This window comes from Canis lupus, chromosome 36 (genome assembly GCF_003254725.2).
Source record: "Canis lupus dingo isolate Sandy chromosome 36, ASM325472v2, whole genome shotgun sequence".
Taxonomy (NCBI): Eukaryota; Metazoa; Chordata; class Mammalia; order Carnivora; family Canidae; genus Canis; species Canis lupus.
Genome location: NC_064278.1, coordinates 2,224,442 through 2,249,750, shown reverse-complemented (window position 1 = coordinate 2,249,750; position 25,309 = coordinate 2,224,442). Strand labels below are relative to the sequence as shown.

At 34.3% G+C, this 25,309-nt stretch overlaps 1 pseudogene; it reads right to left on the bottom strand.

Annotated features, from left to right (window-relative positions):
* Positions 1-24,893: 24,893 nt before the first annotated feature.
* Positions 24,894-24,994, bottom strand: LOC112674764 (U6 spliceosomal RNA; annotated as a pseudogene).
* Positions 24,995-25,309: the final 315 nt, after the last annotated feature.

Sequence of the window (25,309 nt, the reverse complement as noted above, 5' to 3'; positions counted from 1 at the left end):
GTAGAAAATATGTTACATGTGAGTATTCTTCTAATGTAGATCCTACAAACTGTAAGTAGGATGTTCTATTTAATCTTCATTTTTCAGAGTTATTGTCTATCTGTGAAGAAGATAGTTTTTAGTTACCATCAACTCTTTTGTACAATATTCTTTACATAAATTTTAAAAAATAGTCATTGTGAGTAAATGTGCAATATTTTTGTTTTCATGTAGAGATGGAAGATAGCCAGCATGGAAAACAACAATGCCAAGCCTAAAAACTGTAAAACTCGTGTTGCTTTACATACAGCTTTAAGAATTTCTAGTATGTAAAGGAAATAAGTAAACTAAAAACAAACAAACAAACAATAAAACTAGAGAAAACAGGTTCAAACAACTTATTGCAGATGATCCTTGTGCCAAGAAAAACTGACTCCCAGTTTCTCTAAAGTTGTTTTTTCCCTGCTGAGTTGAATTTTCAGGGTTAAGCATCACCAGATAGGGAGTCTATCAACCTTGAAGTATTTCTCCTCCCAATTCATTTGGTCCTATCTGCCTTCTGGATCATTTGCGCAGTGGAGATTCCTGGGTGACACTGCCAATGCCTCGTCTCCTAACATTTTTGGCTGTATCAGCCTGACCTTGGATAAGTGTAAACCTCCAACAAAGCTTAAATTGTGCCTGTCATAGAGGTAGCAGTAGCAGTTCTGGCTTCTGGATTCAACCCAACCAGATCCTGAAGATTCTGGAAACCCCTACCACTGTTGGATTCTACTGAAGCATTCTACTGTGGTACAAGGTTTAGCTAATGGTTACTTGGAGGGGACAGACAACCAACATTTTAAAAAAAGAAAAAAAAAGGAAAAAAAAAGAAGACACGGAATACTACAGGGGAAGATACAGGAGGCAAGAAGGAACCAGCAATGGCTATTTAGAAGCATTATAGTTCCATAGGGCCAGAGCAGTAAGGCTCATGTTATTGAACTTTGGGTTAAGTTTTCTTGTAAAGCCTTCACTGACTTGGTGAAGTACCACCTTGGATTAGTTTTCCTCTTTCTGTGTTTTACTCTCCCTTTCCCCTTAATCTTGTAGCCATGGGATTGCAAATCTCCTTCCTCCTCTTTATTTGGCAAAAATTTTAGGGTATAAACTGCCTCTAGAGGGGCCTGGCTAGGACAAGGTGTTATATTTTTTCAGTGGGTAAGAATAATTAAATTAGATCACAGTAAATTACCAGTTCTGCTATATATTAATAAGTGTTACTCAATAAAATGGTCTGTGGCCAATGGTGTTTGGAAAATGTTGGGTAAAACAAGTGTAGTCAAGTTTTTTACTTAATAGCTTTGATTTATATTGCTTTTTTCCCCCTTCCTCAGAGCATCCACTGAGACTAATATATCTGAAATATATCATGAAAACAACATTTAGAGAGGAGAAATGGTAGAAAACTTAAAGTTTCATAGAATCCAGGGAGGTAATATAAATAAGCAAATCAGCCTGGTAGTACGCTATGCTGAACGGAAGAGAACGTGTGTCAGCTGGCCTGGAGCACCGTCAGAGGGTGAGTAGCTTATGTGAATGTGTGTTCTGAGCTGCTGGACCTACCAATTTTTCAGGATCTGTCAAAAAATCTGTATTTGTTAAAAAATATAAAATCTTCTAATGTTAAAAGTATTGGCATCTGATTCTAATGTTTAAAAGTCATTGCATGGTCCAAAGATAATAAGCCTATGAGCTGGGCAGAGCCAATATTTTGTAACAGTGGTGAAGACCATTCTTGGGGTACTCTGATCAGTTCACTGCCTTCTAGCCACTGCAGGCTAAAGGAACAAAATAATTCAAAGAAACATTTCCTACTTTTAAGGGGCTCAGGAAGATCAAGAATTTGTCTTATCATTTTATGTCTAGTTTATGGAGGTATATAGAGTATATTTTCTAAGATCATCCCAGAGTGGAAATTTGTCTTAGAGGAGAATTCGATGTCCTTGTTCAGTTTGGAGCATAATTCCACAATGCATTAATTCTACTTCCTGATACGTTTTTTTTTTTTAAAGATTTTATTTATTTATTCATGATAGTCACACAGAGAGAGAGACAGAGAGGCAGAGACATAGGCAGAGGGAGAAGCAGGCTCCATGCAGGGAGCCCGACGTGGGATTCGATCCCGGGTCTCCAGGATCGCGCCCCGGGCCAAAGGCAGGCGCCAAACCGCTGCGCCACCCAGGGATCCCAACTTCCTGATACGTTAAACTGATGATAATTTGCTCCCTCCTTTCTATCCTTGCATTTCGAAATCAGTGGCATGAGTACTCTGGTTAGTAGGATTCTCAACCCTCGCTCCCCTAAGGTCTCCACCCTGTGGTCTTACTATCATGGTTATGTCATTTAGCAAAAGGGATTTTGCAGATGTAGTTGAGGTTATTAATCTGCTGAGACTAAGATTAGACAGATTATTCCAGTAGGCATGACTGGATCACTTGAGCTCTTTAAAAGAAGGGTATTTTCTCAGGCTATCAGCAGAAGACAAAGTCAGAGATAGTCAAAACTAGAATGAAGGAAGTTTTGTTTTGTTGAGGTGAACAGGGCCTCAAAAGGCTCTTTGGACATAAGATCTATTTCTGGCTGACAGTCAGCAAAAATGGGGACAGTTTTTAGAAACATAAAGGAAGTAAATTCTGCCAATAACAGTAAGAAATGGGACGCCTGGGTGACTCAGCCTGTCTTCAGCCCAAGGTGTGATCCTGGAGACCCGGAATCAAGTCCCACGTTGGGATCCCTGCATGGAGCCTGCTTCTCCTTCTGCCTGGGTCTCTGCCTCTCTCTCTCTCTCTCTGTGTGTGTGTCTCTCATGAATAAATAAATAAAATCTTTTAAAAAATTACAGTAAGAAATGAAACAATGAGGTATCTACCTTAAATCTATTTTTCTTGTCTTATTATTTAAGTAGAAGTACTGGTAAAACACTGAATATAATTGGTATTATGTGGTATCATTGTCTTATTTCTGACTTTCATAGAAATATTTATAAGTTTCACCATTCTCTAGCATGCTTTCTAGAGGCCTCTGTTAAATAAATTTTATTAGGTTAAAAAAAAACTTCTTTCTTTTCCTAGGTTCTTTTTAAAAAATTTTAAAAAGATTTTATTTATTTATTCATGAGAGACACAGAGATAGAGAGACAGAGACACAGGCAGAAGGAGAAGCAGGCTCCCTGCTGGGAGCTTGATGCAAGACTTGATCCCAGGACCCCAGGATCATGACCTGAGCCAAAGGCAGATGCTCAACCACTGAGCCACCCAGGTGCCTCTTTTCCTAGGTTCTTCATAGGGAACTTTTCTATCTTCTTTATTTTGTGGGGAAAAAATGTTTTATAGTTAAGGATTCTTTATTTCATAAAAACCTTAAAAATTTTAATGTAAGAATCTTTGTCTTACTATCTTTTGCAAGAAAGTTTAAGTCACCAAATAAATTTATTAGTAAAATCCTATTTATATTTCCTATTTTTTTATAAATCAATTTTTGACAATCTATATTTTTCTAGAAAATTATCTATTACATGAAAGTGTTCAAATATCTACATGGAATTGTTCATGGTCCTTTCTTATAAAAAGTAGTTCTAGGCACTTCTGATTTTAGCTTCTAACTATAAAGAGCTTAGAAATTAGCAATTCTGTATTATAACAATAAAAAAAGCTGAGCAAACTGAAAATCAATGACTTTTCTTGGGCCAATGAAGGAATTGAGATCACAGGGAAAGTCAACACATTGGCATCTGGAAAGAGGAGTGAATAAAAAGAAGCACCACTGAGATCACCTTTGTGGAGTGGAAGCCCGTTGAGCCATAACCTGGTAGGAAGACTTAAATAGTAGTTTTGATAAATTGCTGGAGACTGTGGGCTATTCGGAGAGTGAAACAGTTCTGGAAGATCCAGCCTTAAGAGGTTCCCACACTTTCATAGGTTTTCATTCCAAGAACCCCACCAAATACTCATTCTGAAGAACCAAGGGAAAGCACCCTTGATCATTGGCAGAGGAGGGGGAAAGTAAACATTTGAAATGTGTCCAATGAGTTTTGCATAACAAAGGCCCTTTCTCCAGTGAGAAAATACTTTGTCAGAGTCTTATGTCATCCAGTCTGCAGAAAGGCAACTAGCCAGTTCCAGCCAAATCTAGCTTTTCTGCCTCACCTCAGGAGAAAGAAGGAAAGAAGAAAAAGAAAGAAGAAAGAAGAAAGAAGAAAAAAAGAAAGAAAGAAAGAAAGAAAGAAAGAAAGAAAGAAAGAAAGAAAGAAAGAAAGAAAGAAAGAAAGAAAGAAAGAAAGAAAGAAAGAAAGATCCAAAACAGTGAAGGTCACAGTCCAAGGACAAAAGTGCAAGAAAAAGAATGAGATTTAATGGTGATATTAAATAATCCCCTTCTCTACATCTTACTGCTACCACCACTGCTACTCAAAAAGTGATAAAAACATGTAGTTTGGATAAATTGTTTTAATATTTATTGAAGAATTTATCAGCAGAACTCCTGTGTGCTACCAGTTGATTGCAACTGAAGAATCTGCAATACATAAATTCTATTTAAGAAGTTCTTTGGGAAACCCAAGACAACAGGGGAGCTAAAAACCAAGAACAATAGAGGAATTTGAAACCTTGGAATCCACAACTTTAGCAACCAGTAATTACAGTCCACCAGATTAACATACAACCTCACAGTAAAGGTATCTGTGTGTTTTCTGCTTTTTTGAAACAGGCTAGGAATGAGCTAACTAGACTAACCTGTGAAATTTTGTACATGTTTTAACTTATTTTTGTCTGTTTGATCTAGAAGGTCCTGAAAAAGATGTATATAAACAATTTATATGTCAGTGCTTTGGCAATACTCTAGAAAATAGAGTCTGAAGAAAGGACTAAAGAAGAAAAGATGAAGGAAAGGAAACTGAGATAAGAAATATGAATGTAAACTAATTGACATGCTCTCAATATGGGCATTACTTCATGACAAGCTTCAAAGGGAAAGAGCTGTATAGATATGTCCATTTAGTATATGGGATTTTTCTGGAGCAATCTATGGGGTCCCAATACTAAAAGATTGCATAACCTCTGGGACAGCATCTCAGGATGTCATACCCCATCTTCTTGGTACAGAGCTTCAACCAAGGCTAGAAATGTCATTAAAACTCCAGGTATATAGCTAGTTGGCTGAGATATGTAGGTGGTGGCCAAAGACCGGTGACTGGCACTTCTAAGACAAGTGGATATTTGGAACTGTGTGTGGCAGTGTGTTATAGGAAGTGAGTCACACTGTAAATTTGAGGATATCCTTAAGAGGTGGGGATGTGGGGAAGTACATATCAGAACTCAAAAGACCATCTTAACTGGAAGTCTTATAGACAGTGTATTCTCATGTCTCTTCTCTTAATTTTCATTTTGCTTAAATGTATATATCTCGCACTTATATATACAGTAAACTCTTGAGATTATCTGGTTTAACACTCTCATTTTAAAAATAAAAGAATTCAGGTTCGCAAAGGTGGTATTACTTGCATAATTTGTTGATACTAAAGAGTTTGCTTTACTTAATTTCCTTAGCCTTAGAATTTGGTTCTTAACCCATTATAAAATCCAAAGGACTTCCCATTATTTTATGCTTATGCTCTATGAGGATATATCAATTAAAAAAAGCATAAGATGGCACGAAAAGCTGTAAAATTTCAAATGACACACAAGTTGAACTATCTGCTTTGTTTTCCAAATATAGTATCTAATAAAATAGAACTTGAACTGAATGGTGTTCAGCATAAAAGGTAAAGCTATGATGTTGACTTCAAAGTTAGCAGATGAAACCAATCACTTATATTGAATCGTAAAAGGTCAGTTACCAGAGAGAAAAATATTAGCGGAGGCTTACATTTAGTGTAGCAATACTTTAGCTAGCATTGGATAACCAGGTGAATAAACTTGCCTTAGTGTCTGTCTTTTGTCATTTCTTTTTCCAAAAAAAGCATATTAAATTGCAATGTTTTTAATTAAGAGAAAAGAATATGATTATTTGAAAAATACAGGAACCAGGAAGAATATAAAAAGATTATGAAGACAAAAATCATTATAAATTGAAACAGGAAAAATATACCGCATTTTTTAGGCATCTAAGTTAACAATATTGTGAGCCTGTGATTCGGAGGATCTGATCTTTAAAACAAAAGTAATCAACAGCATTTGATGTATAGTCAGTGTTTGAAAACATAACAGGGCAAAAGGAGAAAATCCACTCAGATCATGGTCTTTACTTCCACTACCCCTAGAAGCAACGTTACTGTTTCCTGATTGGCTGCTGAGTGAACAGGTGATAGCTGGCAGTTCATCCAGGATCGCTCACATGTAATCAGTAGACACGATGCCTTATGTGACAACCCTTCATTTAGCTTAATTTACTGTGACTCACGTGTATTAATATCCTCGTAAGCTCCCCGGTGTCCCGTTTCTAGCAGTGTGTGTGTCTCATTTTCTCTGTATGGGATTCCCTTGTGAAATATTTGGGAACTCTATCATGGAAAGCATCAGGAAGGGAAGGATGCTGCTTGGGGGAGTAGTTTTTTTTATATGGCCGACTAAGTAATCTGTTACTCAAAAGGTGATAAAAACATGTAGTTTGGATAAATTGTTTTAACATTTATTGCAAAATTTATAATTGCATAAATTGCTGAAAATAATACCATTAAATAAATGCAATAGTATTTGTTTTTCTTGCTGTATTTTGTTCTTAGATTTTACATAGATTTATTAAATTTATACTATGTGTAAGTCAGTGGTATATGTTTATAGATCCAAAACAAATTGTTAGAAATTCCATTTTCACTAATATGGCTAAATAGATACCTCCCAAGCACAACTTGGGAGTGCTTTAGGCACAACTATGAGTGCTTTATAAACTACTTATAGTCTATTTGTTGTCTACTTATTTATTCATTTACATTAGAATGCCTCATGTATTCTTATTGTATGCAATGGATTGCATTCCATTAATACAGTTATTTATGTTTGATGCTCAATTTGTGTCTGATTTATCCAGTGGGAGCCTTTTGAATCTAGCTCTTATGTCCTTTTGATTTTTTTCCCATCATTCTTTGAATACTTTCTTACTGAGGGCAGTAGAAGACATTTCAGGCTTACTTGTTAATCCATATCCCAGCTCTGGAATTAGCTTTTTCTCCAGAAATGCTTCACTACCTTTAGTGGAAAAGATATTTAAAAGCCAAGATCAGGGTGTTATGTGTGCTTATTACTACCTATATCATTGCTCCTAGGCTGTCTCAGAGGCCAAAAAATGGGAATATGACATATAAAATATCATTTTCCTATCTATCCATTAATCTTTTTCTTTCTTAAAGATCATGAGTTCATACCAATAATTCAAATTCCCAAAGGTGAGAATTTTTACTCTCATTACACTCAATATATTTATTCATAATATTCATTCATAATATTAATTATATACAGTCATTTGTAATTATGTATATATATTTTAAATAACTTCGAAGAAAAATATTGTTAAATGTACCCAGATATTTACCATTTCTCTTGTTTTTCTTTCATTCCTGAAATTCTAAGTTTTCTTCTGCTATCATTTTCCTTAAGCCTAAGGAACTTAATTATTTGCTCTACAGAAGATCTTTTGGAAAGAAATTCTTTTAGTTATCCTTCATTTTAGGATAACTTCATTTCACCAACATTTCTGAATAACATTTTTATGGGTATAAAATATTGGACTAACATTTTTTTTCAATATTTTAAATATATTCTGGCCTGTATGATTTTTTTAAAGATGTTTATTTATTTGAGAGAGAGAGAGAGAGAGACAGAGATAGCAAGAGAGAATGTGAGTGGGGAGTTGAGGAAGAAGCAGGCTTCCCGCTGAGAAGGAAGCCTGACCTGGGGCTCAATCCCAGGACCTTGGGATCATGACTTGAGCCAAAGGCAGACACTTAATGGACTGAGCCACCCAGGGGCCCCTGGCTTGTATTTCTGGTGAGAAATCCACTGGTATTTAAAACAGTGTAAACCTCTAACATGCCATTTTCTCTGATTGCTTCTAATATTTTTTCTTTATTTCTGTTTTTCAATGTTTTGCTTATGAAGTACCTGGGAATCCTCTTCCTTAAGTTTATTCTATTTAGGTTTGCTGAATTTGTTATTTTTGTGAATGTATGCCATTTGCCACATTTGAACAGTGGTCACCATTTCATCAAATATGTTTTCTGCATGAATTTCTTTCCTTCTGAGATAAATGCTACATCATTTGATATTGCCTCCCAAATTTCTAAGGTTTTATTATTTTTCAATTATTTTTGTTCTTGAGATTTCATTATTTTTATTGATCTATCTTTAAGTGAATGAACCATGTCCTCTGTCATCCTGATTCTATCAAGTCAATATCCTTTAATGGCACATATTGTATTTTTTAGTATTAATTTTTTTTCATTTTTAAATACAGGTTTTATTTATCTGAACACTTCTACCTTTCTATCTCAAAGCATTTATCTTTACTTTAGAGAGCATGGTTATAACAGGTGCTTTTAAATCATTGACTGATAGCTCCAAAATTTGGGCTATTTTGAAGGTGACATCAATTATCTTTTCCCTTTGGAATTTGTCATAGTTTTCTGATTATTTACATGCCAGGTAATTTTGGACTTATCTTGAAAATTTAAAATTTTTGCTCCTCTTATCTTGTGGGAAGTGTTGATCTTATCTGTTTCAGTAGACAATCGACTTGGTTAGGCACAGACCTCAAATCTGTGGCAAATAGTTCTAATGTTGCTTCAGTTTTTAGAACCTCTCCTACTGTCTCAGTTCTAGCTTGCCCATACTCCTCTCCAAGGTTAGAGTCTTGGATTTGGGCTGTAGTTAATTATCTGATTTAGTTCTCAGCTTGTTCTATTGCTTTGGTTTGATCTTGTGCATATCAAATCGGAAGTCTGGGATTTTTACCAGTTCATACACAGAATTAGGATATCCTTTTTTCCAGATCATACCTCTGGAAATTTTCTAATACTATCCAGTTCTCAGAAACCCTTTCTCTTGATTCTTTAGCTAGAAAAATAAGGTTTCTCTCAGAAACTTAGTTCTGAGTTCCACTGCTACTCAGTTCCACACTTCTGGTCACTCTCAGGGCAAAGCAGCAAGAGAAAAGAAAGTAGAAAAAAAAAATTAACAGGGATTCCACCCATGTATTTGGATCACAAATTCTGCTTTTCCTAATCTCTCTGGCCAGAAAAGTGAATTTTCTCTCATGATGTTCCATCACTGGTATACTGCTATATAACTCCATGTCCAATGCTGCCCTCAAAGCAGAAAGATGGGGAAAATGGAAAACCCTCACAATTTTCACTTCTTTGTTTTCTTTGATCACCCTTATTAAGGCTTTTATGTAAATATAAATATGAAAAATATATATAGAAATAATATATAAATGTAAATATATATTACAAATATTTTTAAAACAGTGACTTTTGCTTATTTTTTAACTTTTTAAATTTTTCTTGGAGTTTTTTCCTTCAAAATGTTCTGCACTCATTTTTGTTATTGTTTAGGCAATGTCTTATGTGTCCTTAAAATATTCATGTGGTATATTTCATTATTTATTTCAAAATATTTAATTTTCTTTATCATTTTTCAGGGACTCTGGTTTTATTCAGTTTTTTAATTTTCATACTTGAAACATTTTCAGTATGTTATACTTATGGTTTTTAAATTGAACTATTTTCATTATTATGAATATTATCATATTTGCATTTTTATGATTATATATTTCTTTATGTTCTTGAACAGACTTATAATTGCTTTAAACCCATTGTTAAATTTCCATTTGAGTCAGCTCTATGTGGTTCCTTAAATATGTTGTAGAATCTCTGTATTTTATCTTCTTTTGAAGTGTATTGTTTTGATCTGCTATGCAGTTAACTTGGCTGAACTCAAACTCAATTCTCACTTACTTGACAGAAGGTGAAATCTCTGCACAGTTTTTAGCCTTCCAGCTATGTCACCTCACCTTGAAACCTTCCTTATGCATGCAAAGATTAGGGGTCAGACAAGGAATTCGGTAGCATCTATATGCAAATTTTATGACTTCTCCTTCTCTGGTTATCTCCTTCCAGGGATTTCTTCCTTCATTTCCCAACGATTTAGGAAACCCTAAATTGTATCCTCTGTTTCCTTAGGACTCTCTTTTCTTAGGGACTGTGCCTTTCTACTTCGGTTTGAGCTGCCCTCTACTTCAGGAACTGGAGGATACAGTCATGTAAAAACTGTATAAATCCAAGTCCCATCCAGTACAGTACCCTTTCTTCAAGGACCAGGCTTCCCTATTTCTGTCTGAATTTGGTTAGCTTTTAGTGTCTCAAAATAGTTATTCTTTATATTCTGTGCAGATCATAAATGTCACCTGCAAAAGTCTCAGTTTGTGGGTAGAAATTGTCATTATTGAGATCTATAATGTTCCACAAATATATGGAAGGTGTTTTATATAGTGTTTGTGAATATGGCCTGTGTATACAAGTGTATTTATGTTACCTAATTTTGTTAATTAAATCTTTATCATCATTTTTAGTTTTATTGTTCTTTTGGATAGAGAGATAGTAATTATTTTTTTCCTAAATTTCTCTTTGTATTTTTAATTTTTTTCTTTTTTTCATGATGTAATTTATTGCTATGTTATTTAGGTCATAAAGGTTCATAATTGTTATAGCTGTTCTAATGTAATATGACATTCTCTCTCCTACTCATTTTGTTCTTGAATTCTACCATTGCTCATTCTTTCTACCTGACTTTTTTGAGAATGTATTATTTCTTGGGGATGAATATTTTTAATATGTTGATAGAATCCTATTTTCTAAAGTTATGTGAATTGTCTAATGGTGATAATCTATTGCTTAACTACTGGTTATGGTTACTATAGTGTATATAGTAAATATCCACTGAGAGAAGTAAATTTTGCATAAGAGCAGGTAATGTAAATTATTTGTTTGCAAAATTTTAGTGTGTCGCAATTAGTTGTCTTTAATTTCCAAATGTGCTGAGTCAATTGTGATATTTTCTCCACATTTCCACAAGTAAGTTTATACTCTAAGGATTCCATTATACGACACATTATAATAAAATCCGTTGTTTCATATGTTGGTGTGTGTCTAAAATTCCATGAGTCATTTTCTTTAATGTCATTTTTTAAATAAGTGGGCATCAGTACAGATGCTTTGTAGCTGTTTATAGCTCACTAATTTTATGATCTAAGTGGTAAAAAGGCATTTTCTTCACTCTTAAATATTCAGCATGGTTTAGTCTAAACAAGTTAACAATTTGCTTTCCAAAATTGTAAAGAAGCTCCTAATGTGATACTTACATTGTATCTTTCTCAAGTATATTATAACTTAATATTCCTTGACACCTTTGTCCTGAATTAATTTTTAATATCCAGTGACAATAGAATCTTAAAACCATAGTTGATACTAAATTAGTTAAATATTAAAATAGACAACTCCAAATTAATAGTTTTGATATATAATCTTTTTTATGTATAAGAAGTGATCAAAATAAATATTTTAGGTAAGGTATTATTTCTTTTAGAGTAACTGTATATATTTATATGAATTAACATTAAATTTTTTGAAACAAATGAAACCGTTTTAGATTTGTGTATTCATTTTGAATTAAGTAAGGATATACTATTTTTTTAATTTGTAAAATACAGATCTCAAACAATAAGAAATAGATGATATGAGTAATTTTTGATTAAAATAATTAGATTAGTTTGTCCATAGACCTCTGGTATTCCACATTATCATAATTATTAGACAGTTATATCCATTCACAGGAAGCACACCACTATGAGTGTAATGGTTAACCAAACAAAAATCAGACTTTATCCTCCTAAAAGAGAATTAAAAGATAGAAAGAAGAAAGAAGAAAGACCATAAAGAGTATGAAAAGTAAAAAAAAAAAAAAAAGTTCAGAAAGTGTTCTAAGTATTCATATTCTAAGTAACTTTTCATTAGATGAAAGAGATAAACTTCACTTAGTATGGAAACATAATGGATCAATTTTTAAACTTAGAAAACCCAAATTAAAAAACAAACAAACCTAATTCTAGATCTGCTTCTGCCACCTATTCAGAATGTGTTCTCAGAACAATCACTTAAATATTTGAGTTCAAGCTGTATAATAGGAGTAAAAATACTTTTTCTCTCTTCTGCAGGGAGTAATTAAGAATCAAATCAAATAGTTTAATACTTAAAAGCACTTTCTAAACTTGCCAACCAATATATAAAAATTATTTTTGTTTGTAGATATATCCCTTTAAATTCTGTTCTTTTATTAAGTGATTTGATATTTTTTACTCTATTTTCCTTTGACTTCTTTTTAAAAAAATATTTTATTTATTCATTCATGAGATACACGCAGAGAGGGAGAGAGAGAGAGAGAGAGAGAGAGAGGCAGAGACACAGGCAGAGGGAGAAGCAGGCTCCATGCAGGGATCCCAACGTGGGACTGGATCCCGTGACTTCATGGTCACACCCTGGGCCAGGGCAGGTGCTCAACCACTGAGCCCCCCGGGAATCCCTTATTTGTGTGATTTCTATAAGACTATGGAAGAATATTCAAAGTCTTGCCATAATGCAGTTTCATCATAAGAAAACAATATAAGGTAAAAACGGAATAATCAGAGGAAGCAGGCAAACCAGCTGTCCTGTTAGACACACAGTTCTGATCTTTATCAATCAACAAAGACTTCATTACCTACTATGTACTTATGAAAAAAAAACTTATTTATTTCTGTTGTAAATTGAAAACATAGTCACAGTATTTTGCCATCTCCCATTAAAAAATGTGGCTAATTCTTTAATCCTTTCAATCTGGTCTAGTCTTTGGCCAATGTAATGTGGAAATCACACCGTGTGAACCACCCAGCCTACTTCTCAAGAGGTTTTGAAGTTTCCACTTTCATCCTTTGGAAATGCTGCCCTATGGCTTCCATGTAAAAAACGTCATTCTAGCCTAGAGGCCAGTGGGAGACCCTGTGGAGGGAAAAGGAGCCGGGTAGTTGGTGAGGTTATCCTCAACGTTCCATCCTGGCTGTCTCTAGTGTGACAGCAAATCCGACAGAGGAATTATATAGCCAGCCATCAGATTTGTGAGGAATAATACATTATTAATGTTTTAAGCCACTAAATTTTAAGGTGTTCTTTTACACTATGGATAACCAATAAAATTTTCAAGGAGGAGGTAATATCTTGGCAAAATCTTATTATTTGTCCCTATCTGTAATTCTAACCATATTCTGACTATTGCAAAACCTTTCTTTTTAAAAGATTTTATTTATTTATTTGACACAGAGAGAGAGTGTGTGAGCACAAGCAGGACGAGTGGCAGAGGGAGAGGGAGAAGCAGACTCCCCACTGAGCAGGGAGTCCAATGCAAGGCTCCTGGGATCAAGACCTGAGCCAAAGGCAGACACTTAACTGACTGAGCCACCCAAGTGCCCCACAAAATCTTTGTGTATACTAAAATAAAACTTTGACAGTGCTCAGTCCATTGTTGGTTCTCAGTTAATGAGGCAAATTAATAAGGATTGGATAATAATCAGCAGTAGTTGTCTAATTTTATGTATGTATTTTCAGCTGAGTCCTGCTGGTAAAATAACCATTTCTACTTCCCCCTTCCAGAGGAGTGAGGGTCATTGTAGGTATAGAATTTTGCTCCTGGCAAAAGATTTTTGTTTTGTGTTCCCTCCTGTGTGGTACTCTGGTCTCAATCCTGTTAGAGATTCCCTCTCACCTCTTCTTTCCTAAACTTCTCAATACAACCAAAGCATGACTTAGATTAGTGTTTAATTATTGTGTTGGTTTTATATCATCACAGATATTTAGGGGGAGAGGAATCTGCGTTGAATAAGAAGCAATACTTTAAATTGGGAGAATTTTTAAAAATCTGCGCTTCCAGACTTATTGGTATTACTGTTATATTTAGATTTGATGTTTTATTATAGTAGTCTCTATAACTTTATAACAAAGATATAAGATCACAAGAAAATATTTGGGTGGTTTTTTCAACAAAAATATCTTAGAATGATATTAGTAGATAAAATTCTCAAGGAATAACTCTGGTCAGTTTTGATAGTACATGCTAGTAAGAAGTAAACAGAATTGAAATGATATCCTCTGAATAATTAGGTCCATTTCTTTTTGCTAAATATTCATTTCTTAAGGATTAAGTAAGTTACCTGTATTCTAACCTAAGGTTCCAAGTTTGCCTATTTGCTAAGATTTAAATTTGTCACCTATCGAATATTTGGGGAAGAATGATGGCTTTTGAGAGAAGTTATCATGCTACTCTGAAAATTAAGCGCACATTTGGAGAAAAGAAGAAAAGTATATAGAAACAAGAATGCTATGCTTTGCTTGCCTCAGCACTTTTCCCCTTTTCATTTTAAGGTCAACAATTATAATTTACCAGTTAGGGAATCAGAATCAAATGATGTTTGTCATTCAAATCACACATATGAGGAATATTTGAGAAAAATCTTAGCTTCATCATGTTTGAAACTTAATATATTCTTCAAGAAAGACTTTTTTTTTCAGATTTTAATTTTAAGTAATCTCTACACCCAATGTGGGGCTCAAACTCACAGCCCTGAGATCAAGAGTCACATGCTCTAATGCCTGAGATAGCCAGGTGTCCCAAGAAGGACTTTTTAAAACTACTTTTACAATGACAAGCTCTTTTGGGTTTCTAGATCCAATTCCAACACTTGTGTGTATGTGTGTGTATGTGTGTGTGTGTACAGGGGGTGGAGGGTTTCCTCCATACCAGCGAGCAATTCTTCAGACACCAGCAGAATGTCCTACTATTTAACTCAATTCTGACGCTATCTACCCAGAGATCACATCAGATCCCACAAGTTAAGAACTTCCGGCCCCTCCCCACAACACACACACTTCAGATACCAATCGCAAGCTGAGGTTTCTCAACTGGTTATCAATCATACGTTCCCTTGACCCACTCCTCAGGTCTGATCTATTTGCTAGAGCAGTTCTAACTCTATAACTTAAAGAAACATTTTAATTACTATATTCCTATAGTAAATATATTCCTATAGTAAATATATATATATTCCTTTTTACTATAAAAGGAAACTCAGGAACAGCCAGACGAAAGAGATGCATAGGGCAAGGTATAAGGAAAGGGCATTGAGCTTCCCTGCCCTGTGGATGCACATCACGCTCCCAGTGCCTCCATTTGTTCACCAACCTGGAAGCTCCCTGAACATTCTCCTTTTGAGTTTCTATGAAGGCTTCATGACATAGGCATGATCAATTAAATAATAGGTCATTGGTGAGTGATTCAATCTCCAGGCCCCCTTGCCCAGTCCAGAGGTTGAGGTTGAGACAGTAAGTTCTAACCCTCCAATAGCTGGACCTCAGGACCCTGAGATCATGACCTGAGCCAAAACCAAGAGTCGGTTGCTTAACCGCTGAGCCACCCAGGCAACCCAAAGTAACTTAACTTCTAACAAAAGTTGGAACTGGATACTAATATTGAGCCCTGGTTTTAATGTCATTTCAAAGTCAAATACTTCTGAACATTTCTGTGACATATTATTGAATACATTGCCAACAGGTTCCCCTACACTGATTTTTTACTATTTTCATAGCTTTGCCTTCTCCACAATGTCATATAGTTGGTATCATGCAGTATGTAGTCTTTGGCTTCTTCCACTTAGTGATATACATTTAAGTTTCCTTCATGTCTTTTCATGGTTAGATAGTTAGCTCTCTCTCTTTCTCTCTCTCTCTGCCTCTCTCTGTCTCTCTCTTTCTCTCTCGGCATTAAACAATATTCCGTTGTCTGGATATACAACAATTTATCCATTTGCTTTCTGAAGGACATCTTGGTTGCTTCCAAGTTTTAACAGCTAGAAACAAAACTGCTATAAACATGAGAGCGCAGGGTTTTATGTGGACATAAGTTTTCGAGTCCTTTGCGTAAATATCAATGAGTGCAATTGCTGGATTGCATGGTAAGAGTGTGTTTAGCTTTGGAAGATATCACCAAACTGTCTTTCAAAGTGATCTTAAGATTTTGCATTCCTACCAGCAATGAATGAGAGTTGCTGTTGTGCCACCTCCTTGTCAGCATTTGTTGTTGCCAGCATTTTGGATTTTGGATTTTCTAATAGGCTTGTGCTGGGATCTCATTGTTATTTTAATGATTTGGAATATCTTTTCATTTGCTTATTTTCCATCTGCATACCTTCTTTAGTGAGATGCCTGTTAAGGTCATTGGCCTAGTTTTTAATTGGTTTATTTGTTTTTTTATTGAATTTTACAAATTCTTTGTACATTTTGGATAACAAGTCCTTTAACAGCTGTATCTTTTAAAAACGTTTCTCCCAATTGGTGGCTTATCTTCTCATTCTGAACAGAGTCTTACAGAGAGCAGAAGTTTTTAATGTCAATGAAGTCCAGCTTATCAAAGATTTCTAAAATGTTTTTACTATATCCAGGGTCACCTAGGTTTTCCCCTATGTTATCTCCTAGGAGTGTTATAGTTCTGTGTTTTACATTTAAGCCCATGATCTATTTCTAGCTAATTTTTGAAAGGTATACGTTTTCTGTCTAGATTGACTTTTTGTCATGCATATGTCCAGTTGTTTCAGTACCATTTGTTGAAAAGACTATCTTTGCTCCATTGTATTGCTTTTGCGTGTTTTTCATAGATCAGTTGACCATATTTATGTGAGTCTATTTCTGGGCTCTGTGTTTTATTTCATTGATCTATTTGTCTATTCTTTAGCAACACCACACTGTTCTGTTTACCGTATCGTTATAATGAGTCATGAAGTCATGTACCATCAGTCTTCCAACTCTGTTTTTCTTTTTCAATATTGTGTTGATTCTTCTTGGTGTTTTCTGTCTCCATATAAATATGTTACATCTTTTCATGTTTGTCCTAGGATAGATTATCTTTCTTTAACTACTCAAAAAAATCTTACTTTAAAATATCAAAATTTTCCCTTACCTATAGTACACATTCTGAATACTTAATAGTACTCTTTTTAAGCCTTGAGTTTGTGCAGTTTTTCACTATTTCTTCATTTGTTTTGATCTAATCCAGGAGACTCCACTTCCACGTGAATACAGTTTTAAAGAAGGACTTGACATGTTTTCTGACTCTCTGTCCGTGTTCTTTCTTTCCCTCATGGTCCCTCATCTCTTATTCTTTGAGAGTAAGGTCCTAATGAACAAATATTTTGTACTTTTGAATGACATCAAAGTGTTGCAAAGATCATAAACGTGGAGAAAGATAGGAAGAAAAACAATAACTGCAATTATTAAATATTAAAGAGTAAAAGGAAGTATTTACTTTTATTTCAAAATATCAGGTAACTATTTTGTATTTCCCCAGAATTCTCACCACTATATTTAAGTGTGGAAAATGCAACAGCTGAAAAATTCAGAATCTATTATAGCTTTCAGGCCAATAGTTGTTAGGCTAATTCTGTCAATATGAAGTTTTATTAAAAATAAACTATATTTCTTGAAGTAAACTTATTTTTAGAATAGAAATTCTAAATGATCAAATTGTATTTTTGGTGTAAATTGACTTAGAAAAAAATGAATTAAATGCATAAACTAGTTCCCATAAGATCACTGTAGTAAATTGTGCTTCTATATTTTCATAATTAAAATTTGCTGTATAACTACTACAGACAACATTCAGTAAATCTTAGCTTCATCAAACTAGAGGTTGGCAGTTCTTCATGTGGGGGATTATATTTAGAAATTTATTTGCCTTATGAACTGATAGGGGAAAGTTGATTGGCCTCCAGGCCTGGGATCTTGGGTCAGGCCATTGATAAAGTTCAGTGGCTAAGAAAGAGGTCAGTGATTACTATTTATAATTTGTTTTCTGATAATTTTATCATGCACATGTACTCAGAGGCCATGGGTTGCAGTTCACAAATTGAAACAAATGAATAAAAATATGTAAAACTAATTCTGTCAATTTTCAAAGACTAAGATATTTGTTATGGTCATTTAAATTAGTATGACTTTATTCATTAACCAGAAAGTACAGATGGACAATAACAAAATATCATCCTGTGTGTGCCCCTTTATGAATTTTCAGATAATAGTATTTATAAAAATTATATTGATGAATAACATGTCAACACAAAATATAAAGGGCAAGTCTTTTCATGTAAATCTGTTTCACAATTCTCCACTGTTATTTCTTTTTGTTCCTTAGTGATCTAGAATTTGAACAATTATTTTATCTCTTTTATATGCATAATAATATGCTCAATCCAAAAGATACCCTATATACTAGTTTCTAGATTTGTCATTGGCAAGTATTCTCTTAGTGTTTATCAAATCTCTTTATTGGCAAAATCTGCCAAGACTTTTTTTGGAGCCAAATATTTTATTCTGCTTGATTGACATACACAAAGTCTATACTGAATTTCCTGTAGTTTCCTTAGCAAATTTTATCTTGGGAACATTCTTAATATCTTAAACTGTATATAGATACAGTTTAAAATAATATTTTACTAAAAAAACAACTATAAAAATAAGGTTTTGTTTGCATACACAGGCATTAATTAAACCAAAGTTCTCATAAATATTATAAAACCAGAGATTACATTATTCTGAAAATGCTTTTCTTTCATTTCTCTTTTTTTTTCCTTGATTTTAATGTGACTCTGTATTGGTAGGGAAAACAAGGTCATTTCAAATGATGATGACTGCATAATCTCTGTCTAGTCAAAGGAGAATCCAAGGAGGCTGGAGAGTAGAAGGGTGGCTGTTTCTAATGTGACTCTACTATGCAGAGGACATGGCAAGGAAAGTTTTCCTCGAAATTTTGTTCTTAAAAAGCTGAAAGTAGGTAGCAGCACACAGCAAATAACATAAAAACTTCAGAGTATATATGTGGTAACATAGGTCAGTATTTGATTTTGAGTCTTGGACAGATAGGACATCCATTACTGGGGATCACTCACTGCCATGTTCCTTATGTTTTCATAAAGATAGGTCTAAAACTGGCCTAAATAATTGTGATGTGTTTAAAGGGCTAATTTGTTTAAAGGCCACTTTATCTTTTTTTTAAAGATTTATTTACTTATCCCCCCAAAATACAAATGCAGTGATCTGAAGTGGCACCTGAACCCCAAAGTTTATAGCAGCAATGCCCACAATAGCCAAATTATGGAAAGACCCCAGATGCCTATTGACAGATAAATGGATAAAGAAGATGTGGTATTTATATATACAATGGAATACTATTCAGCCACCAAAAAAAAATGAAATCTTGCCATTTGCAAGGCCATGGATAGAACTAGAGGGTATCATGCTAAGCAAAATAAGCCAATCAAAGAAAGACAGTTATCATATGATTTCACACATAGGTGGAATTTAAGAAATTAAACAGGATTATAGGGAAAGAGAGCAAAAAATTAAACAAGACAAAATCAGGGAGGGAGACAAACCATTAGAGCCCCTTAATCATAAGAAACAAACTGAAGTTTGCTGGAGGAGAGGGGTGGGAGGATGGGATAACTGGGTGATGGCATTAAGGAGGGCACATGATGTAATGAGCACTGGGTATTATATAACACTGATGAATCACTGGCCTCTACCTCTGAAACCAATAATGTTATATGTTAATTAATTTAATTTAAATGTTAAAAAGGGGGAAAAAGTTTATTTACTTATATTAGAGAGAGAGAGAGACAGAAAAAGCTCGAGTCAGAGAGGTCCAGGGAGAGGAAGAGAGAATATCAGGTAGACACTGTGCTGAGTTTAGAGCCCAACAGGGGGCTTGATCTTAGAACCCTGAGATCATGACCCTGAGATCTGAGCTGAATCTGAGCTGAAACCAAGAGTAGATCACTTAACCAGCAGGGCCACCCAGGGTCCCACACAAAGGGCAACCTTGAAAGATGTGTGTTAAAATGTTTAATTATCATGTAGAAGATAATCACATGACTTAGAAATGACTTATTGGTTAAGTGACTGTTGCTAGAGAAATTGATGTTCTGAGGAAATGAGGGAATCACATTTGATCACATAAGCTGATCAGTTTTGTTTGCTGTAAAAAGCCACAGTAAGACAGATTGCTGTGTACACAAATCAGACTTGGTGTGATCACTGTGAGTGGCGAGGTTGAATCACCTTATAGTTAAAAATAAGGACATTTGAATTAGACTGTATATTCCAACTTTGGCTATGGCTCATCTAGCTCTGTACTAACTATGGGAAAGTTACTTAAATTCTCTAAACCCCAATTTCTTCATTTATAGATTTGAACTAAGAAAGGAGTTAGTGTGAGGATTAAAATAGATTGTGTGTATAAATCCCTTAGAACATGCATATGTAAGTGTTCAATAGATGTTAGTATGGTAAGTGAGGTTTAACATACTACAGGATAGAATGTTTCTATGCTAACTGTATAGTGATATTTTACAGATATGACTTGGAAATTACTGTTAGCGGTGTTTCCCGACATAAGTTCTCCTTCAAGGGGAAGCAATGTTTTCCATGGACCTTAAGAGTAACTAAGTCTGTAGAGTGACCAAGCAGCCCATAAGCTACACTGTGGTGACAGATGCTAGATTTACTTGCCTCACTTTCATAAATGTGTGAGACAATGAGTCCAGATGAAAATACAAAGCTTATTACTCATGTAGCAGTTTTGTAGACTCATACAGAAACCTGTGGCTGTACCCTAACATGAGGACAAGGTAGACATGCATACTATTAAAAGTAGGAATAGGGATGAGAAATGATTTTGTGAAAATCTCCCATTGAATGTAGAGAAACTGTAGGCAACAGAGGTTTGTTGGGATGTCTGCCGTTGGTTCAGGAGGAATTGAATGCCATTCCACCAAAACTGTGACCAAGCATTGCCTATGTGGTCGATGTGGTGATGTGTAAAGTGTCTAGGATGCCATAATAGACTTATGATCCTACAATGCCAATTAGATTAAGAAAAGAACCAAAACCTGGGAGAAATTATTGACTTGTTTCAACTTTAAGAGTTTCCCAAGTTAGATGTGTACTGTTACAAACACAATATTATGGTGACAGTGTCAAGAGATGGTGTTTCCAGAGTGCTAAGTGATTGATGAGAGCTTTTACCAGGACTTTGTTAATTCATATGCACCATTGTCTCTCTCTGTTTCAAGGGCTGATATGATATAAAATCCAGGCAAGAACCAAGGTGTGGTATAGGGGAAAAAATCATAGGGTGGATAGATTACACAAGCTGTTCAAAGTCCTAGTGAAAAATACACTGTTAGATTTTCTCCAGATTTTGTGATTCTTTACACTGTTATTTTATTGGAAAAAGTTTATAATTGAATATTAGGATTGCATCAGGATTCCTTCTATAATAAGTCTGAAATTAGGATATTTTTAATGTAACACAACAATTTATCTGAGAATCTTAGTTATAAATAATGCAATTTTATTCAGCATGGTCCCTCTGCACATTTTTTTCTCTAGGACCTGAGATTACATGAGTACATGGGCATTTGGAGGAAATTTTCACTGGGAGCATGAATATAGCAGAATGAGATACCTCAAAAATTGAAAAAATGCCTCAGTAAGATTGAGTAGCTTTTCTTCTCCTCCTCAAAATGTACATTCCATCAATACTAAATACTCATTTTTGGACATGTGCACTTTCATGTACTTTTGGGCAGGCTACTCTTTCTACTCAGAATTAACCTTTCTCGAAACCATATAAATTTTATGAATGCTTACTTATCATTCAGAATTATCTTAAATTCATAAATACATTCTTCTTCTTTATTTTCTCACTCGATAATCCTGTCTCCTGTGCCTTGTATATATTTCTGTTATCATGTTTACTACACTAAACTGTATTATTTCTTTTTACATATTTATATGTGTTTATTAACCATAACATCTTTGAGTTCCAGTTCATGGTTCATAGTTTTGTATCCTTGGTATAGAATTCTTTAAATTTTCGTTCAACTGAATTGAACTGAATTGAATTTATTGGTTGTGTATTTTTCTATGAAATCATCTTCACTCTTTTCTCATTTTCCTTCTGACCAATGGCAGGTATGTGAGAGATGGACAGGTTTAAGAGCATAGTCTTTCGAAATGGAGCAGAACAATGTTAAATGAGCCACAAAGAGATCAATTCCTACAATTAGACCACAGAAGCCTAATACTCAAACCAACAAGCACACCATCTTGAGGGCTGAAATGAAGCTAGAAATACATTTTCTCTTTCTTTGCTGTGGCTTGGCCTGTAAGAGATCTGTATTTCCAGACTTCTAGAAAAGAGTAACTATTAAGGTATAGTAATTTGTTACTGGCAAAGTGATTCACCTGTTTAGGGGAGAAGGTAAAATTAATATGAATGAAATGTATTTTAAAGTCATAAAACAATTCAAAAATTTAAGGAACTAGAGTAAGATTGAAAATAGTTAAAAATGTGAACTATTCAAAGGAATTTTATAATATCTATATTTTCAATTTCATAGTAGAATCATTTAGTTTAAAATGTTCATAAGAAAAAAAATAAAATGTTCATAAGTTCATACTACTTTATAATTTGGACTAGCAATAAATTGTCCTAAAAAGTCAGATGAATAAAGGTTATGGACTTTCTTCATTCTATGAGGTGCTTTCAAGGAAATACATTTTTTAAACTTATTTATCAAGAAAGTAAACAATCATCTCATAATAAGAGCTTGGTGGAATTAAGATTTTGTGTTATATATTTTACTTAATATTTGCCACTGTGGAAATAAATTCAAAGATGGAGTTTTTCACTTGGGCTGGTCGTTTTTTCTCTGGTGGATCAAGTTTTGGCTAAAGATAAACTGCCTAATGGATATTTTAACCTTCTACGGATGTTTTCTGAAGTTGTCAGATAATAACGATCACCAAGAATACATGTTATGCATGCAGATTATCAGTTTTGATGAATTTGTGTTGGACTTTGTGAATCTGCCTTTTTTAATATGGAACCCAGATGATTCTTAGTTTTCAACATATTTGAAAACTACATCATTATACTATCTCAATGAATGAAATAATTTGGAACTTTTGCAGGTCTTTTTGGTCATTACACATCATCTTTCCCCTTGAAATATTTACTTTCTTCTCCAGATTCATCTTTCACCACTTATCTGTTTTCTGAGGATGAGTCACATCAAAGTACCTGCATGCTCCTTTTTTCCTTTGTCCATGTTGTTTTCTGTGCTTTAAATCCTGGGGCCTATGCATGCCCTCACGTGGCTGACCCCATCTGCCACCTGAGACTTAAATCAAGGGTCTTCTAGGCATAGTTCCTTGACATCCTGTGCCTTATGTCTGCTATGATGTGCAGCATTCTTCATAGCACCCTTTTATTTTAAATCTCCCCAAGTAGACCATGAGATTCTTGTGGTCAGGCAAATTACTAATTACATGTTCCCAAATGAACATAAATCTAACATCTACAATAGATAACAACAACAACAAAAAGTTTGCCAAAGGAATGAAGAGTACATATTCTTTAGGTTCTATGTTTAGGATAGTTTTATATTGGTTAAGAGATCATTAACACTAAAACATTTAATTAACTAGTTTTAAAAATGATCAAAATAATACATATGCATGTAGTGTAAGGTATTACAAATTAAAAGTATATCTTACCATCTACAATTCACAATAGATGACCACTATTACTAGTTTCTTGATTGTAGTTCTAGAAATGTTAATATACATAAAGCATGCATATGCAGATATATATGCATAAATATCTAAATATCCCTATATATGTTCTTGTTTTATGTACACTTTCATACAAATAAATTAATTCTATATTTATGTCTTGGAGAACATTTCATATCAGCTTACATAAACCCACTCATTCCTTTTATTGGTTATCCTATTTTATGCATGTGACATGATAAAGTCACTTAATCCCCTCCCGCCAGATATTCCGGTTATTTTCATTTTTTTCATTATAAACAATACTGCAGTGGATGTTCTTGCATCGAAATCTTTGAGTAATTTTTTTCACTATGGACTTCGGATAGATTTTTCTAAATTAACCTCGAGAAAGACTGTCACAATTTATACTCCCCTAAAGAAGATGAGAATGTCTGTGTCTCCATGCTCTCATTAATTTTGTATTACCCAACTTATATATTTGGGTGACTCAGGTGTTTTAAATAGCATTTATTTACATATGAGTGAACATGAGTTTCTGTGCATGTGTATTAAGGATTTGTATTTCTGAAGTATGTTGGTTATGTATTTTCTTCTATCTTAGATACTATTACATCTCAGTTTTCCTCGGCTCTACGGCTCTCTCAAAGTTTATTTTTTCATGATTTTGATTGTTAGCTCTCTGCTCATTTCTGAAGCCTTAGTTCTCATATTTTATCTTTTAAATATACCAAACTGTTCTTCAACATTTGACTATCTGAAACTTACGTCTATGGTTTATAAAACGTCAGTCTGCCATTTTGCATTATACCCATTCTATAGCTTTGGTTTTCGCCACCTGCCTACCTAGAGTTAGTAATGCTTATTACCTATTCAACAAGTATAGAAAAACTTTTAAAGTTAAGAAGAGTTCTAAATTTGAGGTACATAAAGAGTATTTAGAGTGGAAGGTACAAGCTTTCAGTTATGGAATGAATAAGTCATGGGGATGAAAGGCACAGCATTGGGCATATAGTCAATGGTGTCGTATTAGTGTCGTATGGTGACAGACAGTAGCTACGCTTGTAGGGACCGTCGCATAATGCATAGACTTGTCAAATCCCTGTGTTGTACACTTGAACCTAATGGAACATTGTGTCAGGATTACTCCAATAAAAAAGAATATTTGTTTAAAAATATAGCCTGCTTCTTGATTTTGTGTGTCATCCCTGCACAAGGGCCATGCTAATCTCTGTATTCTAATTTTAGCATCTGTGCTGCTGAAGCGGGCACTGGACTGAATTTTCCCGATCACAGAGTTATCTATTCTAGTACAATCTGCTGTGTATGTATTTCAGTATTTCTATGTGTGTTCCAGTACTTAATTTAACTTGTTGTACTCCCAGCTAAGCGTTTTATCTATCGGAGTTGCACTGAGGAAAAGCCTTGAAATGACTTGCATTATCACTGTTGTGTATGCTCTAAGTTTTAGCATATTTCATCCATCTTTATCAAATCCTAAAATAATAGAGTTAAACTGGAGAGAACTTCTAATTATTCTAGGGTTTTGATAGTTTTTTAATATGGAGTGTTACACGTGTCTTAAAA